The following is an 18,716-nucleotide window of genomic DNA, read 5'->3' as shown; positions in this document are numbered from 1 at the left end:
AAAAGAACAGGAGAGCACAAATGGTTAGCCTTGGCTTGCAGCCGGCTAGCCATTGATGATTTTTAAAAGAAGTTTGAGAATAGTGTAAAACATAGAAAGGAACAGACTTAAATCGTTAAAAATAGCCTAGATCTAAGAGATTCAAACAAAGTTAGGGTTTCAAAGGAAACCCAGATAGAAACGGAAGAACCTGCTATAAACTTCAAAGATCGTAACAAATATGGTGTGATTTTGTCCAAAATCACGCCGGAGAAGCCATGAACAACAGAAACAGAAACCCTAGATCCAAATCGGCATGGCCCAGGGCCCTTGAAGGCCTCAGAGATGATGAGCAAAGCGATGGAGGAACCATTAGAGGCTTGGGGTTGAAAGGTGGTTGCCGGAGATGGCCGAAGACGGCTGGAGAAGAAGGCGGCGATTGAAGGGGATTAGGGTTAGGTTGAGAGAAGAGAGGATATGAGAGAGTTTGAGGGCAGCGGAATCTCAGAAATGAGATAGGGTTAGTGGTCTTTAGGATTAAAAAAGGAAAGGGCTCGTTTGGACCGTTGATCTGGGAGATCAACGGTCAGGATTAGACCGGGTAGATGGGTTCCGGGTTTGGGTAGGAGTTTATAGGGTCTGGGTCGGGTTAATTGGGTAGGAAATTGGGCTAGGAGTGGGTTCAACTAGGCTAAGATTGAAAGCCAAATCTGGCTATGATTCAGATAGCCAATTTTCACTATTTTAATTTAATAATTATAAAATAGTTTCTGAAAATAATCTTTCTATACCAAAATGATTTAAAATATATAATTAACATTTTAAAAATATATGGACCAATTTTACGTATATAAAATATAATTATACATTAAAATGGGCTAACATTGCAATTATATGCAATTTAGCTCGAAAAATGCCAAATGTGATTATAAAAATGCATAAAAATTATATTTTGGTATAAGTATAGAAATCAAATGAATAAATCATCATAACAATAGTTTGGGAAATATTTATTGGGGATTTTATGAATAAAAGGGGAGAAAATAAATCAATTTAAACTCTTAAAATTATGGAAAAAATTATAAAAACCTTGTGCATATATATGCTATTTTGCATATTTAAAAATATATAGGGGAAAATTGGGTATCAGCAGAGACAATGCGTGAAATTTGTGCTTAGGGCTAGTATGAACAATGGTTTTTTTTTAAACTATTGAGTGAGCAAAGAGCTAAAAGGGTAAATGAAGCCCTGAGGTCCTATTTATAGAAAATGACCCTGGGTCCCACTATACCTACCCACCGCGGACCGCACAAAATAGCACCACAGTCCGCGGTACTCAGAATCATGAAGCACTGGGGAGTCAACCACTGCGGACCGCAAGAAATGCTCTGCGGCCGCAGTGGTCCACCGCGGACCGCACAAAATGCTTTGCGGCCGCGGTGGCAAACTTTAGAGAACCCCATTCTTTTACCAATCAACACTGCGGACCGCATTGATTTGTTGCCCCGGCACTAGGGCCATTGCGGCCGCAGTGCAAACTTCAGAGAGTGCACATTTTTCCCTAACTTGGTCCTGCACTGCATCAAACAACCCTACATACATCTCAAAATCAGTTAGTCCAAAAACAAATCCTACACTAAAAAGAAAATCAAAGAAAAACAAAAAGAAAGACACATGGGTTGCCTCCCAAGAAGCGCCTGATTTAACGTCGCGGCACGACGCAAGTTACTATCAAATCACTTGAGGTGGATCATTGCCACCACATGACTGTCATCAATCTTGCCAAGATAGTGCTTGACTCTGTGCCCATTAACCCTGAATATCTCACCATTTTTGTTTTTCAAGTCAAGTGCACCAAACGGAGTCACAAACACCACTTCAAAAGGTCCACTCCATTTTGACTTAAGTTTTCCCGGAAACTGACCGAGAATTGAACAAGAGAACCAAATCACCCACTTTGAACTCCTTGCTATGAGCATACTTGTCATGAAGGTACTTCATCTTGTCCTTGTACAAGGACGGACTGGAGTAGGCATGGAATCGGAATTCATCAAGTTCATTAAGCTGCTCCACACGAAGATTTGCTGCCACATCCCATTCAAGATTCAGCTTCCTCAAGGCCCACATGTCCTTGTGCTCTAACTCAACCGGAAGATGGCAAGCTTTCCCAAACACCAACCGGTACGGAGACATACCAATCGGAGTCTTGTAAGCAGTCCTATAAGCCCATAGAGCATCATCCAATTTCCTTGACCAATCGGTCCTATTTGCATTGACCGTTTTTGACAATATACTCTTGATTTCCCTGTTTGAGACTTCAACTTGGCCACTCGCCTGAGGATGATAAAGAGTAGAAACTTTGTGATTGACACTATACTTTGCAAGCTCTTTTTGAGAAACGCAACAACACTCCGGGCCTCATTGTTGGGTAAAGCCACAGCCTCGACCCACTTTGAAACATAGTCAACCTCCACTAGAATGTATGTGTTCCCACATGAACTTACAAATGGAATACCCCACACATCAAAAATATCAACTTCTAGAATGGTGTTGAGAGGCATCTCATCTTTCTTCAAAATTCCACCCGCTCTTTGACATTCGTCACACCTCTTCACAAGTTCACTTGCATTTTTATACAAAGTTGGCTAGTAAAACCCCCAACTAAGAACCTTCGAAGCTGTCCTTGCCCCGCCATGATGGCCACCATAGGGAGGAGTGACAAGCCTCTAAGATACTCAACTGCTCCTCCTCTAGAACACACCTCCGGATCACTCCGTCGGTGCAAATCTTGAACAAGTACGGCTCATCCCAATAGAAATCCAAACTATCCCGTTTGAGCTTCTTCCTTTGGGTAGAAGAGAGCTCACACAGGATTATTCCAGTCACAAGGAAATTAGCAACATCCGCAAACCATGGCATATCATTCATCGACACAGAAAGTAGTTGCTCATCGGGAAATATATCATTGATCTCTAGGCCATCACACGGCCTCCCTTCCTCCTCCAAGCGGGACAAGTGATCCGCCATTTGGTTTTCACTACCTTTCCGGTCCACAATTTCCAAATCAAACTCTTGAAGTAACAAGACCAATCGCATCAACCTAGCTTTGGAATCTTTCTTCGTCATCAAATACCTAAGAGCGGCATGATCGGTATGCACTATGACTTTGGCGCCCATGAGATACGACCAAAATTTCTCCATTGCGAACACAATAGCCAATGGCTCTTTTTCAGTCACCGTGTAGTTCCTTTGGGCATCATTCATTGTCTTGCTCGCGTAGTACACCGGATGAAACATTTTGCTCACTCTTTGACCCAAAACTGCCCCAACCGCAACATCACTCGTGTCGCACATGAGCTCGAAAGGCAAGCTCCAATTGGGTGCGGTTATAATAGGAGTGGTGGTAAACTTGTGCTTAAGAAGTTCAAATGCTTGCATACATCCCTCATCGAACACGAACTTGGCATCCTTTTCTAATAGCTTGCACAAAGGATTCACTACCTTCGAAAAATCCTTGATAAATCTCCAGTAGAATCCCGCATCCCCAAGAAAACTTCTAACCCCCTTGACAGAAGTGAGGGGAGAAAGCCTTGAAATCACCTCTATTTTAGCTTTGTCCACCTCTATACCATGCTTTGAAATTTTATGTCCAAGAACTATGCCCTCCTCAACCATGAAGTGGCATTTTTCCCAATTGAGCACAAGATTGGTTTCCTCACACCGGGCCAACACCCTATCAAGATTCTTCAAGCATTCATCAAACGAGTCTCCCACCACACTAAAGTCGTCCATGAAAACCTCCAAAATATCTTCCACCATGTCGGTGAAAATGGCCATCATACACCGCTGGAATGTAGCCGGTGCATTACACAACCCAAAAGGCATCCTAGAAAAGGCAAATGTGCCATATGGACAAGTGAAAGTGGTCTTCTCCTGATCTTCCGGAGCAATCAAGATTTGGTTGTACCCAGAATACCCATCCAAGAAATAGTAGAAGGCACGCCCAGCAAGTCGATCAAGCATCTGGTCAAGGAAAGGCAATGGAAAGTGATCCTTGCGGGTCACTTTATTCAGCTTGCGGTAGTCCATGCACACCCTCCATCCGGTTACTGTCCAGGTAGGAATTAGTTCATTTTGCGCATTGGTCACCACGGTCATCCCACCCTTCTTTGGCACACATTGCACCGACGAAATCCAAGAGCTGTCAGAGATGGGGTACACAACCCCGGCATCTAACCACTTGATCACCTCCTTTTTCACAACTTCTTGCATTGCCTCGTTCAACCTCCTTTGATGTTCCAAGGAGGGTTTTGCATCATCTTTAAGAATAATCTTGTGCATACAGAATGCGGGGCTTATTCCCCGAATATCAGATAAAGTCTATCCAATTGCCTTCTTCCGCTTTTGGAGCACCGCCAATGTGGCATCTACCTGGATGTTAGTAAGACAAGAGGAAAGAATAACTGGCAAAGTTGAACTAGGGCCTAAGAATTCATACCTGAGGTGTGGAGGCAACGGCTTCAACTCCAATACCGGAGGGTCCTCGGTTGAGGGCTTTGTTGGTGGAGTCTTCCTATTCTCAAGATCCAAGGATAGCTTCCGAGGCTCATAAGAGTAAGAGCCCATTCCATGTAAAGCATTGACACACTCCACAGGGCCTTCATCCTCATTGACATCAAGATTCAACAAAACCGCCTCTAGAGGGTCCTCCACATTGATCATTGCACTAGTATCATCAATTATCACTGCCGTGACAAGATCCACAAATGAGCACACTTCGGTACAGTTGGGCTGCTTCATTGACTTGCACACATGAAAGACCACTTTTTCATCACCCACTCGGAAAGTGAGTTCCCATGCTTCCACATCAATTAAGGCCTTCCCAGTAGCAAGGAAAGGTCTTCCCAAAATTATAGGTACCTCAAAATCAACCTCACAATCGAGAATCACAAAATCAGTTGGCAAGATAAATTTGTCCATCCGGACTAGAACATCATCTATTATACCCAAAGGCCTCTTCATCGATCTATCTGCCATTTGCAACCTCATGGAAGTCGGCCTCGGCTGTCCAATACCCAAAGTCTTGAAAACTGAGTAGGGCATCAAGTTGATACTCACCCCTAAATCACATAGAGCTTTAGCAAAGTCTGCACTTCCAATAGTGTAAGGAATGGTGAAAGCACCGGGATCCTCCAACTTCGGAGCCATTGAATGCACTATAGCACTAACTTGGTGGGTCATCTTGATAGTTTCACAGTCCATGGATCTTTTCTTCGTCACCAAATCTTTCATAAATTTAGCATAGCCAGGCATTTGCTCCAAAACCTCCACCAAAGGCACATTAATGGATAAGCTCTTCATCATGTCAATGAATTTTTTAAACTGGTTCTCATTTTTCTGCTTTGCGAGCCTTTGCGGATAGGGTGGAGGTGGCCTTGGCACAGGAGCCTTGGCTTTAGGCACAACCGCTTCAGGCATGTCTATTACGTGTTCCCTAGACGGGTTCACGTCATTCTGAGTNTTGGGATGGACCCATGAGAATGGTAAGTCCCAATTAACGGGTAAAACCTCGAGAGAGTAATTACCCAACTTGAACCCTAAGTTGCTTGGTTTGTTAGCCTACCCAATTGGTCTCGAGAGAGTCAATTAGGCGTAATCACTCTTTCTACCGAGAGGTGTGAGAGTGAGTGCAATCGTGCAACGGTTATAGCATAAGCCCCATAATCATCATTCTTGTGTTAGGAATCTCTACCCGTTAGTTGACCACCTAGGTAAATGCCACGACCCTAGTGCCTTTCTCTATCTTGCATACAACCTAGAATTAATCTCTTAGCATAATTTAGTTATAATTAGTAGTTGTTAAATTGTAGTTGATAATCATAAAAAACCCAAAAATGATAGAAGATCAATTAGAAGCAAACACGCATTTCTAGGCTAAACAAATATCCAACTCCCTTTCTAGCTCCCTGTGGAAATTGACCCCGATACCACTATTGGGTAAAAGTATTAGCGCCCACTCTTCCTAAGGTTGAGTCCGCTGCGACCTAATCAAAGTCCAAGAACTGTCAGAGATGGGGTACACAACCCTGGCATCTAACCACTTGATCACCTCCTTTTTCACAACTTCTTACATTGCCTCGTTCAACTTCCTTTGATGTTCCAAGGAGGGGTTTGCATCATCTTCAAGAATAATCTTGTGCATACAGAATGCGGGGCTTATTCCCTGAATATCAGCTAAAGTCCATCCAATTGCCTTCTTCAGCTTTTGGAGCACAGCCAATGTGGCATCTACCTGCATGTTAGTAAGACAAGAGGAAAGAATAACTGGCAAAGTTGAACTAGGGCCTAAGAATTCATACCTGAGGTGTGGAGGCAACGACTTCAACTCCAACACCGGAGGTTCCTCGATTGAGGGCTTTGTTGGTGGAGTCTTCCTATTCTCAAGATCCAAGGATAGCTTCCGAGGCTCATAAGAGTAAGAGCCCATTCCATGTAAAGCATTGACACACTCCACACGGCCTTCATCGTCATTTACATCAAGATTCAACAAAACTGCCTCTAGAGGGTCCTCCACATTGATCATTGCACTAGTATCATCAATTATAACTGCCGTGTCAAGATCCACAAATGAGCACACTTCAGTACAGTTGGGCTGCTTCATTGACTTACATACATGAAAGACCACTTTTTTATCACCCACTCGGAAAGTGAGTTTCCCTGCTTCCACATCAATTAAGGCCTTCCCAGTAGCAAGGAAAGGTCTTCCCAAAATTATAGGTACCTCGAAATCAACCACACAATCAAGAATCACAAAATCAGCTGGCAAGATGAATTTGTCCACCTGGATGAGAACATCATCTATTATACCCAAGGGCCTCTTCATCGATCTATCTGCCATTTGCAACCACATGGAAGTCGGGCTCGGCTGTCCAATACCCAATGTCTTGAAAACTGAGTAGGGCATCAAGTTGATACCCTCCCCCAAATCACATAGAGCTTTAGCAAAGTCTGCACTTCCAACAGTGCAAGGAATGGTGAAAGCACCGGGATCCTCCAACTTCGGAGCCATTGAATGCACTATAGCACTAACTTGGTGGGTCATCTTGATAGTTTCATAGTCCATGGATCTTTTCTTCGTCAACAAATCTTTCATGAATTTAGCGTAGCCAGGCATTTGCTACAAAGCCTCCACCAAAGGCACATTAATGGATAAGCTCTTCATCATGTCAATGAATTATTTAAACTGGTTCTTATTTTTCTGCTTTGCGAGCCTTTGAGGATAGGGTGGAGGTGGCCTTGGCAAAGGAGCCTTGGCTTTAGGCACAACCGCTTCCGGTATGTCTATTACGTGTTCCCTAGACGGTTTCACGTCATTCTGAGTTTCCATCTTGGTATCTTTGATATCAATCCTCACTTCTTTATTCACGTTCTCATCAATCACATTCTCCACCACCAAAGGGATCTCATCCTCTTGCAACTCAACTTCATCACTCAAAATTTCTTTTTGTTTGGAGGCATTCACATCACCGCCTCGTCCACTTCTTGTAATTACTGCCATTGCTTGCCCGGTATGGTTCCCACCCTTCGGGTTGACTACCGTATCACTAGGTAGCCCCCTTAGGGCGAGTATTCAAGGATTGTGAGATTTGGCCTAGCTGAACCTCCAAGTTTCTGATTGAAGTATTGTGGGATGCTAACTGAGCATCTGAGTCATCATTCTTTTTCATCATCTGTTCAAACATCATTTCAATTTTCTCCATGTCATTGTTGGATGAACTAGGCCCTTGGGATGGAAATGGGGGCGGATTGCTCGGTTGCTGATACATTGGGGGCCTTTGAAAGCCTTGCCCCCGATTTCCCTGATTGTTATTGTTCCAACCACCCTGATTGTTGTTTCCACCCCAGTTGTTGTTGTTACCCCAATTTCCTTGATTGTTCTGATTGTTGTTCTGGTTGCCCCAATTAGGAGTTTGATTGTTGTTTCCCCAATTGTTGTTCCCTTGTTGTTGATTACTCCAATTATTGTTCCCTTGTTGTTGATTACCCCAATTGCCTTGGGATCTCCATTGTTGTTGTTGGAAGAATTGCCCCTTTGGCCTTGATAATTGTTCACGTATTACACTTCTTCATTCTGCTCTTCATACCTATCATCTTGGAACCCACCACTATCTTGGTTGTATTAATCCGAATTCCCTTGGTTCTGTTGCCCTCTTTGTCTTCGTTTGTTCACTAACATGTTCACACCCTCCATAGCATTCACTTATCGTGGAGCTTGAACCTGTTGTAACTGTGCCTTTGCTAGCTGGTTCATAGTTATTGTCAGTTCTGCTATTGCCTGCCCATGATCATGGAGCTATTTGTGCAAATGAATGACCGTGGGGTCACCCTGTGGCACATTTGCTCTACTTTGCCAAGCGGAAGAAGTGTCCGCCATCTCGTCCAAAATCTCACAAGCTTGATCATACGTCGTGTTCATGAAGTTGCCCCCAGCTAATTGGTTCACTATGCACTGGTTTGTTGTGTTAATGCCTCGGTAGAATGTCTGTTGTATCATTGCCTCAGTCATATCATTGTTAGGGCATTCCTTAACCATGGTCCGGTATCGCTCCCAAATTTCATGTAGTGGTTCGTTGGGCTCTTGTTTGAAGGCTAAGATTTCATCCCTAAAGTTGCCATGTGCCCCGGTGAGAAAAAATTTGCAATAAATTTATCCGCCAACTCATCCTAGGTATGGATGGAATGGTTGGGGAGTCTCTCCAGCCAGTCTAGTGCCTTCCCCCGAAGAGAGAAAGGGAATAGTCTCAACCGCAAGGCATCCTCGGACACGTTGGTTTGCTTGCTCCCCTAGCATGTATCAACAAAACCCTTGAGGTGCTTGTAAGCATTTTGATCGGGAGCACCCGTGAAATATCCTCGTTGCTCCAGCAAGGTCAGCATCACATTGGTAATTTGGAAATTGCCCACCCGGATACGGGGTGGGACAATTGCACTGGCATATCCTTGGTTGGGAAGCACCCGAGGGGCCACTCTTGGAGGTGGTGGGGGAGGGTCTAGAATATTATCATTGGCATTAGCATTGGCCTGGCGGCCTCTCTGTTGTCCTTGAGGTACAAGAGGCACCTCATCCTCACCAATGTCGTCAACCTCCTCCCTCGGGATCACATTACCAAGAGGGTCATTGTTGTTGTTTGCCGCCATTTTGTACCTGGATTGGCGTCACAAAAAGATTAGTATCACAGAAGGAAAGAAAAACAATACACAAAACTATTTAGATAGATAGCCAAAACCGTTAGCTCCCCGGCAACGGCGCCAAAAAGTGATCGAGCCAACCCTGCACCACTACAGAGCGGCGAGAGCGGTCGATGCAGCTTTTACCCAAATAGGTCAGGATCGAATCCACAGGGAGCTTGATTTGGGAATTGGATTCCTATTTAAACTAGCAATGCGTAATGCTCTTAATTACGCTTTCAATCATAGTTGTTCTTTTGATTACTTCTATTTTTATTCTATTAGTTGCTAAATTTAACTAAGAATACTTGCTAAAGGGTTGTCTAATAGGTCACGAGGCACTAGGGAAATGATTTCCCCCTAGGTGAATACTTGACGGGTTCCTAAGTCTAAGGCAAAGATGTTATGTTTGGGATCGCGATATAGCCATTTGCACGACACTACTCACTCTATACCTCTCGGTAGCTTGAGTGACTTTGCCCGAATTGACTTTCTCAAGACCAATTGGGTGTTGAAATTAAGCAAGCAATGTAGGCTCAAGTCGGGTATTACTATCTCTAGCTTTAACCCTTTAATTGGGGCTATCAATCTCTTGAGTACGCCCCAATTTCTTGTTGGACTGAATTCCTAGACTTAAGCTCTCTTTCTCAAGAAGAGCCCAAGTCACTTAGGCACAAATTAGTGTTTGCAACCACTAATCCAACATACAAAACACAAATCAGTCCAAATATCAACCACCCATAAACATCTAAGCATTAAAACACAAGACCCATCAAATACCCACACTAGGGTTGAGCCACAACCCTAGCTAATGGGTCTAGCTACTTATATTAATGGAAGAAAACAAGAAATTAGATGAAGAATAACCCATAATATTTAATTACAAACTAAGATAAAGAAGATTCAGCGTAAATGTAGCTACAAATTGCTCAAAAAGGAACAAAAGAGTCGTTCACGTGCTCTCCTCAAAGTCAGATTACAAAAGATGACCTAAAAATGTGAAAAGAAATTATTTATACTAGGCCAAATTTTCTGGACAAAAATACCCCTAACAAGGTAATGCGGTCCGCACAAAATGCACCGCGGACCGTGCTGAGGCTTTTTGGCTTGATTCTGTATTCTCTGAATCTGGCCACCGCAGGCCGCATAAAATGCACCGCAACCGCGGTGGCTTCAATGCGGTCCGCACAAAATGACTTGCAGACCGTGCTGGCTTCAGTCTCCATTTTTCATAACTCTCTGAATCTCATCTCCGCGGACCGCATAAAATGGTTTGCGGCCGCGGTGAGGCTACTGCGATCCGCACAAAATGGTTTGTGGGCACAGTGCTTGAGTTACCAAAAACTGCACCTCTCTGAATCTCATCACTGCGGACCGCACAAAATGGATTGCGGCCGCAGTGGATCTGTTTCAACTGTGCTTGGACTTGTCCTTGGTACTTGTGCATGTTTTACTCCTTTTTGAGCTGTTTTGACTAATTGCCACCTTTTTGACCAAACCCTGCAAACAAGTACGACATGTAAGCCTTTCGGACTATTTTGTATCCATTTTTAATCAAAACTCAAGTAAAAAGGAGCGTAAAATAAACTAGAATCCCTAGTTATCACAAATCCCATAGGATTTGCATATCCAAGAAGATTCCCATCAACTACGTTTGCAAATCTTTCCGGTCGGTTGATCACTATCTTCTCTCTGCCTGTTGCAATGCTATATGGTGGTTGTTGAGCAGGTGCATTAACATTATCATCTTGATCAATATTTTGCACCTCCTCCACTTCCTCTACTTTAGAACTACTGGGCTGAGCTAGTGGAGATTCAATTTCTAGCTCTATGCGGTCACTGACACCACGATCTGTTTACGCTATTGCCTTCTCCCTCTGACTGTCTAGTGAGGCAGATTCATTGAATGTTACATCCCAACTGATAATTAGCCCTGGAGTCTTTTGATCTGTGTACCACAACCTATAACCTTTCACTCCAGTTGCATACCCTAGAAATATGCACTTCTTTGCCCTCAGCTCAAGTTTTCCATCCCTCACATGAGTATAAGCAGGACAACCAAATATCCTTAAATTTGAATAATCAGCAGTCGAATCGACCATACCTCAAAAGGAGTTTTGAACTCAATAGCTGTGGATAGAGATCTTTTGACCAAATAACAAGTTGTATTGACTGCTTCAGCCCAAAAATCTTTGCTAACACATGAGTGTGAAAGCATGCTTCGTGCCCTATGACAAAGCGTTCTATTCATACGTTCTGCAACACTATTTTGTCGTGGTGTTCCGACATAAGTGCGGTGTCTCACTATGCCCTCCGTGCTGCAGAAATTATCGAACTCAGAATTGCAAAATTCCAACCCATTGTCAGTTCGAAGACGCTTAACTTTTCTTTCCGTCTGCCTCTAAACCATCGTCTTCCATTTAACAAATGTCAAAAATGCCTAATCTTTTGTTTTCAGAAAATACACCCACACCATCCTTGAGTAATCATCAATCAAAGTCATAAATTACCTGGCACCACTCTTGGAGGGAACTCTGTTTGGACCCCACAAGTCAGAGTGTATATAATCTAGCTTGTCTCTGGTCTTGCGCTCGGCCTTCTTGATGAAATTTACCCTTGTCTGTTTACCAATCACACAATGCTCACAAAATTCAAAACTTGATTTTTGTACCCATTCAGCAAATTCTGCTTACTCAACAAAGACAATCCATTATCACTCATATGGCCAAGTCACAAGTGCCATAACTGAGACTGATTCAGATTACTTTTCCTAGAAGCTACAGCAGCTTCCCCTTCAACTACACTGGCCTGAAGATGATACAATTTAGAATGTAGTTTACACTTTATGAGGTACCATGGAGCCTTTACACATTTTAAGTATTCCATTCTCGGAGTGAAATTTATACCCTTGATCATCCAAAGTCGAAAGAAAAATCAAATTTCTCTTTATCCGAGGAACATGCCAACACTTAATGTTTCTGATAATTCCATCGAACATTCTCAAATTGATGTTACCAACCCCCTCTACTGGTAATGGATTACCATCTCTCATGTAAACAGTCCCAATCATTTGCTTGTAAGTTGCAAACCAATTCTTGGGTGGACACATGTGGAAAGTAGCACCAGAATCAAGAACCCAAGAATTCTGCCCATGACTAGAACTCATAGCACAGACTTCCCCTACATAGTCACTATCATCAGAATTATTGCCAGTGTCAACAATATTTGTCGAATTATCTATTTTCTGCTTCCCTCTTTTCTCCTTCAGCTTAGGACAATCTCTCTTGTAGTGACCTTGCTCCCCGCACTCATAACAGTGTTGCTTCCTTACTCTAGACTTTGATCTGGCGGTTGAATTTTTCCTGTTAAAGTCCTTTTGTTGTGTTCTTCCTCTAATCACAAGACCCTCGCCCTTAATTCTGCTGTATGGAAAGCTCTTTTTCAACTCTTTAGATTTTAGTGCATTACTAACATCTTCTAGTGAAATGCTGTCTTTCCCATATAGCAGCGTATCGGCAAAAGTATCATAAGACGGTGGTAAAGAACATAACACAATCAAGGCCCGATCCTCACTCTCAATTTTGATATCCACATTCTTCAGGTCCATTATAATTGAATTAAACTCATCAATGTGAGTTTTAACAGGTGTACCTTCATTCATACGGAGATTGTATAACCTCTTTTTCAGGTAGAGGCGGTTTGTTAGCGATTTGTTAGAATACAGATCTTCCAGCTTCTTCCATGCCGTTGCTGCAGAAGTTTCTTCAGCAATTTCCCGAAGAACGCTATCTGTAACGCTCATGAAGATCGCACTCAAAGCCGACTCCTTTAGGTCTGCCTTCTTTGTCTCCTTCATCTCTTCAGGAAAATCCTCATCAATTGTCTTCCATAACCCTTGTGTCACACCTCCTTTTTTACACACCTACCCCGAAGGATAATGTATAAGGGAGTTTTTCCATTTAAAGTGACATTATTCGAAATGAGATTATTTATTTATTTAGAGTCGCCACTTGGGATAGGTTTGGCTTTTGGTGTCCCAAGTCACCGGTTTATCTTGAATCCCAAATCGAGGAAATTTCGACTTCCCGAATGGAGTCTGCGAACCACAAATTCCGAATAAGGAATTCTGTTGACCCGAGGGAAGGTGTTAGGCACCCCCGGATCCCGTGGTTCTAGCACGGTCACTTAAACTATTATAATTGGCTGAAAATCTAATTTTAATACATGTCATCCTATAGTGCAATTTTAAAGTTATTTACCGCTTTTAATTAATTTTTTATAGGAAATTGAATGTCGTTTAAAACATGTTTTTGGATCACGTCACATGAAATGCATCCGGATCCTCGACACATTCTATTCAACGTTTGGGATTTGGATTTGGGTCACATGAAATGCACACCCGAGTTTAGGAAGGTAGATTTATTAAAAGACGTGCCTAAAGCAACTAACGCATTGTTGACTTCGCGGGAGGCCATGAAAATTCGCTAAATGGCATATCCCGATTTCTAAGTATTTTAATACGAGTATTTAAAGAGGGCCACGCAATTTATGATTTTTGTTTGGCGCGGCCACCTCATTTTATTTTAAAGATATCCTAACATGAACTATTATTTTCTATTGATGATTGTCTCTAAAGGGCCTTAATTAATCAACATTATTAATTACTATTATTAAAGGCATTCAAGGAATTCGCGCCCCAAGCTCAAGTCCACACTTGAACAAGAGGAAAACCTCTTAATTCAAATATGCTACTTAGCTTGGAAGGCCCAACATTGTACTATAGAATCGAACCAGTAACTAAAAAAACATTTCAGATCTTTAGCATATTGGGCCTAAAAACTAGCCCAGGTATGAGGCATTTCGGTCAAATCTCAAGGTGTTGCCCAATCGTGGGCCTCTGTGCAGACCCAATGGAAAGCGAGACAGAATTTCATGGTCTCATAGCTTATTAGATGACTAGACTTGTTATTAAAATAACTGGGCCTATTATATATATAGCTGGACCGTTCAATGTTGTCCCAAATATAATGACTGGATTTCGAAGTTCAATATCTTTTTTTGAGCAGTAAACAATTAAGCAAATACGATAGCTGAAGCAGTTTAAAATACGTAAAACATGCGGATTACTAAACGATCAAACTACTCATGATTCAATTTTGGGGTAATTAAGACATTTTAAAACAACTACACCAAGTTTAAACATATTTTTCGGATTGTATATGAGTCAAAACAATCAGGTAAATCCCTCTGTTTACATACTGATTTTAAATTTAAATTTTAAGCTTGTATCTAGATATGTATACCTTCTAATGAAAAACACACTCATTTTAGAGCTTATTTCCAGAACTACTTTCAGACCTATATGATTCATTGACAGATTCCATTGGACATGGATATAACTCAACATCTATACTAACATGATATCAGATTTTAAGTGAAACTAAACTATACTAAAACTATGCTAGATATAGTACTCATATTACGCTGAAAAGCAATCCAAACAGTCCAGTTACAAATCAGTCCAAAAGTCTTATTAGTACATCTAAAATATTGTCCAAGTAACATTATTATGCTAAACATCAAAAATTAAATAAAACACAGCAAAAGCATTCATGTAAAAGCCCGTAATTATTCATCATGTAACTTCAGAGGTGTTCATACAAGTTAATCCAATCTTCAGACATCACTTGAGGCTAAAATGTACCTGGAAATCGAATAGGAATGAAAATGAGGATCAGCTATGTATCAGCAGTATAACAGTACTCAATTTTAAGCAGGAAACCACAGTTCCAAGTTGAAAACCCAGGAAATTAGAGTAGGATGCGGTAAACCTCCCAAATAGGCTTCAACCAACCCAAAATTCGACTGACTTAAACCTAGATTTGATGAACCAAAATGACCTCCAGCAGATAACTTCCTATTGATTTCAGAACTTAAAAGTGAGCTTCAGCTGTTTTGAAACTGGATGAAGCAATGCATTTTTTTTTATTTTTAGTTTTCAGGAGTTTTGGATTTGAATTTTTTGAGTTTTTCAGAGTGTTGCTCTCTAGACTTCTAAGAACTGATTTGAACTTTTGAATTTCAAATTTTGAATCTCTAGCCTTTTTAAAACTTTTTCAGATTTCTAAAACTTGTGAAATAAGGCAGTGGGTATGCCCTTTTATAAGCAAAACTAGGGCTGCCTTCAGAATTTTACTTTACCCCTCAGTCCCTCTTTTATTTTTCAGTTTTTAGCTTATAAGTCCTTGAGAGACTAACTTATTGCCCAAGTAATATTACTAAGAACTAAAAATGTTGTTCAAACCCCAACCTATAAGCTTCTAGGGGCTTCTCAATTCAGTTGTTAAAGATTCTCTAAGTGTATTACCCCAATTTGCCCTTTATTTCCTTGAATTTAACCTCTGAAACCGAACTAAACTGGGTCAAGAAATGACACCCAATGGCTGAACTAGCTCAGGGCCCAGCCCCAAGCTATGAACCAAATAGAAACAGCCCAAACCCCCAAAAAAATATTCCCCAACTCTGCACTTTGACGGATTTAAGCAGACCACACTAACGAAATTCAAAAGAAACAAAAGAAATCACTGAAGAACAAAATCCCAGGCCCAAACAAGAATTAAGCACGGAACTTATTCTAAACTAAAAACCAAACCGGAATTAACATCACACTAATCCAATTCATGCCAGCAAACGCCATTTTTAGACTAAGACGAAGAAACTCGACAGAATTCTAACCACAAGTATGCCAAACAAACATTCATAAAAAAGAGAAAATAAGACAGGAGAGATGAACTGGGAGGAACATAACAAGAAATGGAGCTTACCCTACATTCGAACTCGTGACTGACTCGACTTAAACCGCGAAATAATATTATTCATCTGTTCTTTTTCAAGAACAGGCGAATAATGTTGTTCCGTGGTAACATCGGCCTCGGATGCTCACAAATACCGGAGAGGTGATCATGCATAGATAGACTTGGCTTTGACTTCTGAATGTCGAACCCTAGATGTGGAACTAGAGAAATCTCATTGGGATTCTTGGGAAATAACCACGAGTATGAGATTTAAGGTGGCCCGGGGATTGTGTGGTACGATTTTTGGTGTGGTTTTGGTGGCGGCGCCGCCATGCACGGCGGAGGTGGTAGCTAGGCTTTCAAGGATTCGAACAGTTTGGGTAGGGTTCGAAGGAAACAAATCATGGGTTCGAGATAAGGAGGTGGAGGGGAATGTATGGTATAATTTTGGTGGTCATTGGGGACCTGCCGCCGCCGTGGGTCGATTTCCTGCGACGGCAGGCGGCGGAAACGGGTAGTCTCTGAGAGAGACGAGTAGGGTAAGCGAGAGACAGGCTTGGTGGGGGTTAGGGTAAGGTTTGGACATTTAAATATTTAGTGATGGTCTAGTTCCGAACCGTTGGATCTCAATGATCCAAACGGTTGAGATTGAATGCACACAAAAACGGGGTCGTTTAGTTATTAGGGGGTCTGGACCGGGTTGGACGACGGGTCTTGGGCCAATTTCAGCGGGCTTGTGCGATTTGGAATGGGTTGAGGTCTTTAAATAATTAGGCTGGAATTGACTTTGGCCCAAATATGAAGTATTTAACAAGACTACACCCAATTTTTTCTAATTTCTTTTTTATTTTTCATTTTTTTTTCATTTTTTAGATTTTTGTTAAATACAAAATTAAACTAAAAAGACATGATTTAACTCTAGGATTAAACTAATTAATTTTTCTAAAATTAACTAAATCCTAATTTTAAAAAAGAAAACTTAAGTAAAAATGCAACATGACTATTTTTGTTATTTTCTCTTATTTTTGTAATGTCAATTAACTAATAAACCTAAGAAAAGTATAAAATTGGGTCCTAAATGCAAATGTGCTATTTTTGTATTGTTTATGAATTATATCAATGCAAACAAACACAAAATCATACAATCAATTCCCTAAAATTCAAATAATAAAAGAAAAATCCTAATTTTAAGAATTCTATAGGAATATTTCAAGCGAGGCAAAAATCACGTGCTCACAGCTGCCCCTCTTTGCTCGGAGACACGAAGGGTTTTCGGGCAAAGAAAAATGAACAAAAATGAGAGATTTTTGCCTGCTTGGCACTCCATGAGAAGCATTTTTGAAAACCGTCTGACCGAACCCTGCTTCAAAGGTTGCCAACATATCCTTGGCTATAAAGGAATCAGGTCAGTGTAGTTCTGGAAGTTTTGGTAGCTGGGACTACCAGGAGCTGTGATTTCACTGTTGTTGCTGCTGCTACTGCTTGCTGACCTGCTTATTACACCAAAAAGGAAAGTCAAAGCTAAGCTAGCTATGTCTATCAACTATGAGTTACACGATTCCTATCTATAATTTTCTTGAAGCTTGATCTTGAGTCTTAGCTGATTTTGCTGTGGACTCCGATCTGAATCTTGATGCTCGCAAGTTGTAGGTGTTGTTTCTTTCTTCATCATGGGATCAAAGCGGGGTCGGCGGGGCTTATACCTTTAATCAAATCTTGAGCGATCCGCACCTTTGTTTGCTTCAACATTTGAGTTCATTTCTTTTTGTTCTTTTCTTCTTTTCTTTATTCTGGATTGAGACTCATTCTTTTTGTCGTCTCGAACCCTGTGCCTCGAAGTCAGACCTGCTTAAGACACCAAAACAATCAAACGAACGAAATTTTTCTGCCCCAGTTTTCACTGGGAAAATTTCGTGAGTTAGTTGTGACACATATCTAAGCGATCAAATCAGGATTGTGTATCCTTGGGAATAAAGCCTTAGATTGGGAGGATTACCAGGTTATGCTGGAAAATGACCGGGTTATGCCGGAAAAGGAAAAGGTCCTCAGGTTATGCCGGGGAGATCCACGGGTTATGCCGGGATTGAAAGAAAAAAGGATCCTTGGGTTATGCCAGGGAGGTCCACAGGTTATGCCGGGATTGAAAGAAAAAGGCTCCTCGGGTTATGCCAGGGAGGTCCGCGGGTTATGCCGGGATTGAAAGAAAAAGGCTCCTCGGGTTATGCCAGGGAGATCCACGGGTTATGCCGGGATTGAAAGAAAAAGGGGCCCTATGCTACCATGATTTTTTTTTTTGGGATTTTTTCATTTTCACTTCTTCTTCTTTCTTTCTTCTTCTTTTTCTTTTCTTCTTTTTTTTTCTTTTTATTTAGTAAAACGCATGAAAGAATTTGGGGAAACTTCTCTTTTTGGTTGGTTCCCTGCTGCAAAGCTGTTTCAGCGCTTGCGCATTTCTTTTCTCTTTGGGTTGCACCTGCTTCTTGCGTGGTTGCTTTGAATTACACCTGTTTTAACTTTCAAACAAAGAACAATTTGTTAGTTTGAAACGGTGGTTGGTTTTGTGGCCTTGACCATCTCAATTGCTTGATCCCAGCCCAGTTTCCGTTGAGAACTTTGCTGCTTGCCGGTTTTGAGGGTGAATCTCTTTTCAAATTGACAGGACTCAACTTTTAGGATTTCATGATGACGCGCCCGTGTGGGCTCTGGCCTTTTCAC

This window comes from Nicotiana attenuata, unplaced genomic scaffold (assembly GCF_001879085.1).
Source record: "Nicotiana attenuata strain UT unplaced genomic scaffold, NIATTr2, whole genome shotgun sequence".
In the NCBI taxonomy this organism is placed as follows: domain Eukaryota; kingdom Viridiplantae; phylum Streptophyta; class Magnoliopsida; order Solanales; family Solanaceae; genus Nicotiana; species Nicotiana attenuata.
Note: the sequence above shows the minus strand (reverse complement) of the source record.